This window comes from Fukomys damarensis, unplaced genomic scaffold, assembly GCF_012274545.1.
Source record: "Fukomys damarensis isolate Sample0158 unplaced genomic scaffold, DMR_v1.0_HiC HiC_scaffold_23, whole genome shotgun sequence".
Taxonomy (NCBI): domain Eukaryota; kingdom Metazoa; phylum Chordata; class Mammalia; order Rodentia; family Bathyergidae; genus Fukomys; species Fukomys damarensis.
Genome location: NW_022900935.1, coordinates 22,191,904 through 22,200,755, shown reverse-complemented (window position 1 = coordinate 22,200,755; position 8,852 = coordinate 22,191,904). Strand labels below are relative to the sequence as shown.

At 45.9% G+C, this 8,852-nt stretch overlaps 2 long non-coding RNA genes across 2 annotated transcripts in view; one reads left to right on the top strand and one right to left on the bottom strand.

The window, feature by feature from the left end:
• Positions 1 to 769: 769 nt before the first annotated feature.
• On the bottom strand, positions 770 to 4,271 carry LOC104868944. The gene is made up of 4 exons (XR_782138.2): positions 4,162 to 4,271; positions 2,386 to 2,503; positions 1,750 to 2,008; positions 770 to 1,086 (listed from the first exon to the last, which is right to left on the bottom strand). It is a non-coding gene; the product is annotated as an uncharacterized LOC104868944 (long non-coding RNA).
• A 109-nt stretch (positions 4,272 to 4,380) lies between these two features.
• The window catches only part of LOC104868937, a 17,277-nt gene continuing 12,805 nt past the window's right edge, over positions 4,381 to 8,852 (top strand). Inside the window, exons 1-2 of the long non-coding RNA XR_782135.2 lie at positions 4,381 to 4,638; positions 8,393 to 8,597. This is a non-coding gene — a long non-coding RNA (uncharacterized LOC104868937). The remainder of the gene's footprint in view (positions 4,639 to 8,392; positions 8,598 to 8,852) is intronic.

The following is an 8,852-nucleotide window of genomic DNA, read 5'->3' as shown; positions in this document are numbered from 1 at the left end:
TGTTTCGCCCGGTGTCCTGAGAGGAAAGAGCCCTAATCAAAGGGGTTGGGCATAGGACTATTTATGTAGATTTGGACAAAGTTAGGTAAGGGATACGGAAGCTCCAGGGCCTAACTTGAGACAGCAAAGGGAGGGAGTTGTCAGAGTCCAGTGAGGCCTAAGCTGGTGGGAAGGGGCTGTAGGACAGAGCTGTGGCCTACAGGCTGTTCTGCGGCACTGCTGGGCTGGAGCAGGGGAAGAGAGAGAGCAGCCTCTCTCCTCCCATCTTCCATTCTCACACTGGCGCCCCTCTCAGACCAACCCAGAAGCCAGAGGGTAGGGCCAAGAAGAGCAGAAGATGGAGAAGAGCTTGCATGGGCCTTCTGTCCCACAGGGTTTGCTCTCTGGGAGGAAAGTGTGGTGTGTTATTTGCTTGGCTCATGATCAGTGGTATTGGAGAGCGGGGGAGGTTTAGTCAGCATCTGGATAAATTCTGATTTATTCTCTTTGCTTTTGGAAATGTAATAATCTCCCCATCAGAGCTCCTCTATCTGCCAAAATAATGCATGTCCTTTTGTACAAATGAAAGAATTACTGCTATTATGCAAACACTGAAAGGGTACCACATTTGCATGCAGAGGGGAAAAAAAAGAAAAATCCTATTTGCAATAAAATTAATTATACCAATGTGGCAAAGAGACACATGAGCATCCATTTAACACTTGGACAGGAACAGAACTAAGTTTCCTTGCCAACGCTGATGAAATAATGGAGCCAAAAAGAAAATACTCTGAGAATAGAGGCCTGGATAGAATAAACAGGAATTGGGAATTTCTGGCCATTTGAAGACACCCCTCCCTCAACAGAAACAAAAGATGGAAATAAAGGTTTTTTACAAGTACTAGCCATGAATATTAATGTTCTGTAGCTGAGGCCTGAACCAAGTTCCTCATTCAAATGGCCTCACACGCAGGATTGAGAACAGGGTGGAGCCGCGCGCGGAGGATGGAGAGCTTTGCGTCTGAACCCAGAAGGCAGGTAGATTCAACGAGTGGAGAACTTGACAGAGCTGATTATGTGGTTGTTTGATCATCGGGAAATAGAAACCTTGAAAAGAAGGCAAAGGAATCACTAATCCTGGAAAAGAGCAAGTGGAAGGGTCCCAGAGGGAAGCCCAGTGTGTAAAGTGATCCCTACGCCCCAGGTCCGTCCTGCTGTGTTGCCGCTCTGGGCTTGTCTGTCTGTCTCCACCCTGTCAAGAGCGTCGGGAGGGCAGGGCCTGGGTCAGCGTGGGTCTCCGTCTCTTGTGTGTCTCCATGCTTGGCACAGGATAGACACCCTCAAGCAGTACCCGGCCGAGAAATACATTCATGTGTGAGCCATAGAATTTTAGGGTCCAAAATAGTCTCAGAATCAATGTCAGCTGTTCTGGAAAGAATAGGTGGGCAGGGGTGATTTAGGGAGGGTATGGAAGGTGAGATCTATCTGGGAGAGAAGTCTTGGAATACACGCGCCCCAAATATACCGGCCACTCTGGCCTCCGCCGGTCACATGGAACATCAGGACCAGTGAGAGGGAAGATTGCACTCGGAAGAGCTGCGTCAACGACTTCCCCCCTAGCCAGGCTAAGAACTGCTTGTCCAGGGCCACCCACCAACCTGACACTGGCACCGCACAGCCAGGCCAGGAAGGATCTTAGAGGAAACCTTGACCAGTTTTCTCAGCTCCTGCCCCTCTGCCTGAGTCATGATGGAGGTGAAAAGCTCTTACCTGTGAAAGAGGAAGTAGGTCAGGACTCACTGGAGACGGGATGTCGTTAGACCGGAGACCAGCCTGGAGCCAGTGTGGGCTTCCCTGGCACTGATCCTCCGCAGAAGCACTGATATGTGATGGACGATTCTCTTCTGATTCAGATGTAGCTTTTGGGGAGGCCCAAAGTGGCCCAGAAGCAGAAGCTTTCCTAATTGGGAAGCTGTCACACCTTGACTCTATAACCTTCATTCGGAAATTGCACTGCTGCTATTGGACACTGGAGAACAGATGAAAGCAACGATTGCTCTCTCACCATCTCCCAGTCTGTAACTACGACTATAAGTCGAATTATTTATTTGATGCTATGCATAGCTAGATAGCACAGTGTATCATTAAAAGCATGGATTCTGTGAGTGTAAAAAAAACCTGCTAAACTGCATACTTTAAGTTGGCTAAATGACGAATTTTTATGTGAATCCGTGCACTTGTGTGCTTTGCATGCATGCACACATGTAGAAAGGGGTTGGATTCTGGAGCCAGGTAATTTGAATTTGAATACTGGTTTTGTCACCTATCAGCTGTGTGACTTTGGGAAGCTACCTAACTTCTCTGTGCCTCTCTTCTTCCGTGAAATGAGATCATAAGAGCACTTACCCCACGAGGTTGTTGTAAGGTTAAAGGAGGTAAAATATGCAAAGCTCTCAGAGCAGTGGCATGCAGGAAGTGCCAGGGAAGCACAGCTCTCCTCAGTGTTAACATCGCAGATGACATACTGCAGGGTGAAATGTGGCTGGCATTACATTTTGCTGCTTATCTATGAAGGCCGCGCATTATTTAATAAGGTGCAAACTAACAACTGAATTTCTTAGTTGTTTGGTACCGAGTCACACAGAGCCTCCTTGTGAGAGAACAGTTTGTTTTCCTAGGCATGGAATAGAAATGGTTTTTTATGTAGTGCTTCTTGAATCACAGAATCTTAAGCGCTGTGGAAGGGCTCACAACTCTTCTCACCTGGGATGAGAAGGAACCTACGCGTCCAAGGTTGCACAACACCCAGAGCCCAGTCTTCTAATTGCTCAAGCAGTGCTCTTCCTGCCCATCACCATCGATACGATAACTCAGGGCATGGAAATGCATTTGGTTTTCACGTCTGTGTGATGTTGCAATGGAAACACACACAGCACATGCACGCGGGCACAAGCATCAGGTGCAGACAGCATTCTGTTTTGCAGCAGAGCCACAGGCATTTGATTAGAATGTGTCGTGTCCCTCGTTTTGGAGGGAGGTAGCAGGGCTACATCAATGCAGTGGGGGTCCTGGTGAGCGGTAACCGAAACAAGCTCTGGCTAATTCAAGCGGTCAAGGGATTTATTGGACTACCAGGTGTTTTGAAAAGCGAAAGGTGCCGGTGATCCAGCTCAGAAAAGAAACAGAAGAGCAGGATGTGCAGTGGCTGGCCCAGGATCACCCTGCCAGGCTGATCCAGAACCAGGATATGCAAATCATGTAGCTCCAGACTGTGCCTGCAGCTGCTGCCAGAGCACTTAACCTCTCACTTGTCGTTATGGCTTGTGTTTAGATGTCCCCCAAAGCCTCATGCGGATGAGGTGGGGCTTTCTTTTTCAAAGGGGGCTGAATCTGGAATGTGTGCCACTGGGATTAAGGGCGTCTGATTACTGAACTACTTCATGTGAGTGATTAGTTTGGCGTTGCCCTAATCCTGGTAGTCTGGATGGGATAAAGGGGCACAAAGATGCTGTTAAGCTCTTGTTGCTTTGGCTGCCTTCTGCCACCATAAACTGTTGCCCCTCTGCCATCCTGCCTTGGAGCCAGCCAGTTATGGACTAAAAACCTGTAGGAATTGTAACGAAATAAACCTTTCCTTCTTTAAGTCTGGCTCATCTCAGCAATGAGAGAAACGTAACTAACACACCTGGTGCTCTGCATCATTCCTCATGGGGACGTGGGCATGGGGACTAGACCCCTACCTATAACTAAGACCCACAAGGGAAGAGTCCTCCCATTTGTATTTGCTCCAAATATGAAGGTGAGAGAATGCCAGGAAATTGAAAATAAATGAATGAACAACAACAAAATCCATAGCAATTAGGAAAATTCAGGAATGGTGCACAGCCCAGCGCCCAGCCTTTGTCCCTTTCTGGAGTCAGCATCCAATCTCCTCCACTCTCTCCTCCAACCCCATCACCTCCTGTGCAAGAGGGAACAGTTGCACTAAGTACTTCCGGGTCAAACAATTCTGTTACTTCTGTTTACCTCTGTCACTGCTAAAGTTACATAACCCTGAGTGTCTTCTCACCATAATTACAATAACATCTAACTCCTTTTTCTTATTGTTATAAAAGTCACACAATAAAATAATCATATTAGCCATTTTAGAGTTTACAATTCAGTGGAACTTAGGGCACTCACAGTGTCAGTCAACCATTACCAATGTGTTATTCTGGAACATTTCCATTTTCTCCAAACCCATTAAGAACCCTACACCCATTAAGCAGTCACACTACATTCCTGCCTCTTCACAGCCCCTGGAAACCACTAATCTGCATTCTGTCTCTATGGATTTTCTTGTCTTGGAAGTTCCATACAAATTGGAATCATGCCATACATAACTAACTGCCTTACTATGGTGCCCACTCTACCCAGCCACACCATACTGCAGGTTCTCTGTACCTGTCTCCTCTCTCCCTCTGTGCCCTTATCCCGGCCTAGGACAGTGAACTAGATGGTTATTCTCCCCTTCTCTAAGGATGCTACAGAAGGAATCAGGAGGTTGGTGGATCTGGATAGCCATCAAGAAAATTAGAAGAATCCTCTAGAGAGACCAACTGCAACTGGACGACACTGTGATTAACGGAACAGAGTGGGATAGGTTAGTGGGAGACAGGGGTAAGTGAGCAGAAAGCTTTTCAGTTAAATTATACTTGGATAGAAGTGGATCTGGATGGAGCAGGAACAATGCAGAGCAGGTTCAGGCCACCCAACTGGCTTCTGGGGGCTTCCTTATCCCCCTCTGCCCTCCACCATAGAAGGATAGCACAGAGGAAGAACAGCGCTTGGAGCCATCTTCTGAGGTACAGCGCTGTTGGGCGGTGGGCATCAAATCATCATATTTAAGTTTAGATTATAGAGCCAGAGGCTTCTATCTCTCCATGTCCAGCAGCTTTACCAGACAGAGCATAAGTGAGGGCTATGCCAAAAGCCATGGTTGCCATCTTAGCTAAGACAAGGTTAAAATAGTACAATAAAGAGACACAAATACAGTTATTAAGAGTGACAACATCTCTGTCATTTTCAACATAGGGCTTCAGGGAGGACCCAGCAGGCTGGTTTGGAGATGACACCACGAGAGGAGAGCTCACCTGTGGGATGCCATTTATGCTCTAATCCTGTTGTCAGGATTGGGTGTTGTTTTCTTCCCGGCAGGGACACCTGGGCCAGGAGCAAAGTGGAGAATGAGTTGCCCTTCTGGAAATTACAGCTAATGCTCTCCAACTCCATGCTCTCAGGTGTGACAGGTGTGGGGTATTGATTCCTAAAGGAGGAAAATTCCCACTGAGGGCTGTGGCCATGGCTCTGAGGAGCTGGAGGATGAGCCTCTTTCCTGGCTGTTTTGAGATTCCTCATGTCACTGAACCAATGGGGGCAGGAGGGATCCCTGAATTGGATGAGCAGGGGAAATGGAGTTGCTCTATGCCACGGGGCCAGAGGACTATTCAGACACCAGAGAATTCTTACAGTCACTTCTGAGAACCTCTTTGTCCATTAAGAAAGTTCAGTGGAGAATTGGCAACTTGGCGTAGAAAGAACAGGGAAGGGCTCAGCCAGTTTGAGGTGAGAGTTCCAGGGTCTCTGCCGCTGAGGTGCTTCGTAGAGAACAAGGTGAGCCTGGAGAGAGTAAAGAGAGAAGGAAACTGTGATCATTAGCACCGGCTTCTGATGGGTGTTATAAAGACTCCACTTGTCAAAAATAGGCTCTGGAAGGAAAGTTTATTCTAGTTAACATGGACTAAACATCAGGAGACTTAGCAGCTAGCTGGAAAAAGCCAAGTTTATCACATCTGTGTGTGGACGGGCTGACATTGGGAGGGAGAGAGCAGCTATCTCGAAGAGGTTTCATACGTGAGCGGATGGGCTCACACTAGGAGAAGAGATATCAGCAATTAACTGGGAAAGGAATTAGACTTACATAGGTATTGAAGGGGCTAAGGAATCTGGGGTGAAGTGTTTATGGCTTGGATGCCCATGGATGGGACGTCTGCTCAGATGTGCAATCATTGGACTTTTCCATGTGTGTGGGGGTTGTAGACTTCATTTTGAGTCCATTTGCCCTGTTTACCAAGAAGCTGCTGTTGTTTGCTAAACGCAGCCTGCTTGCTTTGCTCTGTTGGTTTAGGTCAGGCCTGATGATGGGGTGCACTTATTTTATGCTAAATTGTTGTTTCCTCTTTGCTACTACATTATAGGAAATTTACTGGTAGTGACGAATCTTAAAATTTAGTTCCCAGTTGGACACTTGAAAGGATACTACAGTGGTTGATTACACTTGTGTGTCCCTGTGCTTGAGATGAGATTTTTGTTATATAAATGATTGGCAAAAATGGAAGCTGGATGGCAGATGAGGTGGAATGGGGTAATTATTCTATGTCTATTTTCCACCCTCTGGCTATTCTTTCCCTTGACAGATGATCTCTATACACTGCACCATCTAGACTCCCTGTAGCAGCCTGGATCAGCTAGTGATGGGCCTTAGCAGGAGGCTAGTAAGCAGGAGAGGTCAAGGTACAGCCCCCAACCACTCCTGGAGCCACTCCTGGGGCAGAAGCTGGATCTTCCTCAGTCTGCCGCCCTTGTAGGAGTCCTTCTCAGTGGGCCCTACTTTCTCTGCTTGTTACTGCATCCTTAGGGAGGCTAATTGTTTTTTACTGCTGTTGATTCTCTGGATACCTCTCCCTCCCAGCCAGACCTCTGTAGGAAATCCTTTCATTGAAGTCTCTTCATCTAAGTTATATGGGGTGCGCTCTATTCCCTGGTGGGACCTCATGGAATCAGTTTTCTTCCCCAACTCCTGAGATCCTTCAGAAAAGGAACACTGTCTCTGTATGCAAAGGTTATCTGGTCATACAGTGTTCAATGAATCGATTAAAACTGGAACGAGGGCCTGCCTTTTCCCATGAATCTGGCAAAACCCAAAGAAAGAATGAACTTAACCAGAATCATGCTCTTCATCTCTATTTCCATGAAAGTATGGCTTCTTTCCATATAACCTCCTCCTGAGGTGCCCAGGGCCTCAGAGCATGGTCCCTGAGTCCCAAGGCAATATGAGCCAGGAATCCAGATAATGCATTTTCACATTAGAGTGTTGATTTCAACTACATGTCCAAATACATCATTTTAAAATGGCTGTGTATCCAGGAAACTAGGTACATGAAAGCTTCTGCTCAAAATTGCTAGTGCAGTGTTTCAAACAATTTGTTCAAACCTTCAGGCTTCTTCAGTACTTAATCCCTTTTATTAAGTGACTCCTCCACTAAAAAACCATCTTGGGTCTCCTTCCTCTCTGCCCAGTTGTTACAGATAAACTAATCTGTACTCTAGAATCACTTGGCTAATATATCAACCCTTTCTGTTGACTGAAGGCGGCTAGTGCTGGGACTGTATACTTGCAGAGATGTTGGAAAATTAAATGTAGGATTCAGGGGTCAGATCTGGGGGAAGGAATAAGGCAAAAGAGTGAGCTCAAGGGCACACCAAAGTCAAAGAGTTTGGGTAGAAGAGGCTAAAATCTGAATGACAGCTTCAAGGCCAAAGAATACCAGTAATCATAGGACCTGAATCTCAAGACTTCTAAAGCAGGACCACCTTACCTGTTTCCTTTCTAAACCACTATCTTCCACCCCAACAATCCCCAGAGGGTAGGAACACCTAGCTAAAGTACAGAGGGGAGAGAAGAGATTAGGGTAGTTTCAGTACAGGTTAAGGATTTCTGTTTGCATATCTTTCTATTTCAGTTATCTTTTGTGGCATTAAAATAGACAATGTTGTTTTCCTTAATGCTTACTGACAAAATATAATGCACTTGTATTTTTTTGAGTATATTTATCCTTTGGAGACTGATAGGATGGAAAAACCCTGGATGGCAGAATCCATAGAGATTATACATGTTAACTTTGATTTATGAGAAAATGGAGGTCTAGAAAGGTCATTACTGTATACCAGCTTCAAGTATGGCTTGACCTAGCAGCTCAGTAATGTAATCAAGGCTTTGGCTTTTTAATCTTTCCATTCTGTCTTCCTAAGTATTCCTTAACCATCTAGCAGTCTAGTCTTCATTCTGTGATTACATGTGGTTTCATTAATACCAGAAATTTAGAAGCGAAAGCAGGTAGAGAGATCTTTGTCAGAACCTGTCCAGATGTCTCCTCAACTTGTGTTGCTCTGACTGGAGTTCTGCCTGCCCTTGAACTAAGTCACACAGCCATGGGGATGAAACAGGACAGTGGTGTGATTGAACTGTTGTAGGTGCAGCGGGTAGTGTTAGCCCGCTCCCTCTGAGTCTGGTGAAGCCTCAAGTACCTAGGTCTCACTCCTTAGCACCAGTGTGTGTTGGCATCATTGTGACTCTGGTGTGCTCTTTCCTCAGATCCATCCTGAAGAAGGAACTGGAGGTGCTATTGGATGTCATTATCCAGGCCTGCTGGGACACCAGCTCAGGTGGCAGAAACCTCATCTGGAGTCTTGTTGATGTAACACTCAGTGCTCTGACTGCTTCAGCATGTACCTCTTCGACTGCAACCTGGTCGTGGGTGTTAACCTTACCAGCGTGACTAACATACTATGATGTGCAGGTAATGAAAACATCATTACACGAAGGGCTACAGACAATGCAAACCTTGGTGCTAGTATTAGAAACACCAAATCAGGAGAAAGTTTCAGACAGTAAAATGAGGTTATAGATTTAGTTGTTGAACAACTTGGAATTCCAGCAGTACAGGTGTAAAGATACTTTCTGGTGAATTTTCCTGGATATAGATCTCAGTCGTATTGGAGCTGCTGTTGTAATAGCCTGTGCAAAAAAAAAAAAAAAAAAAAAAAAAAAAAAA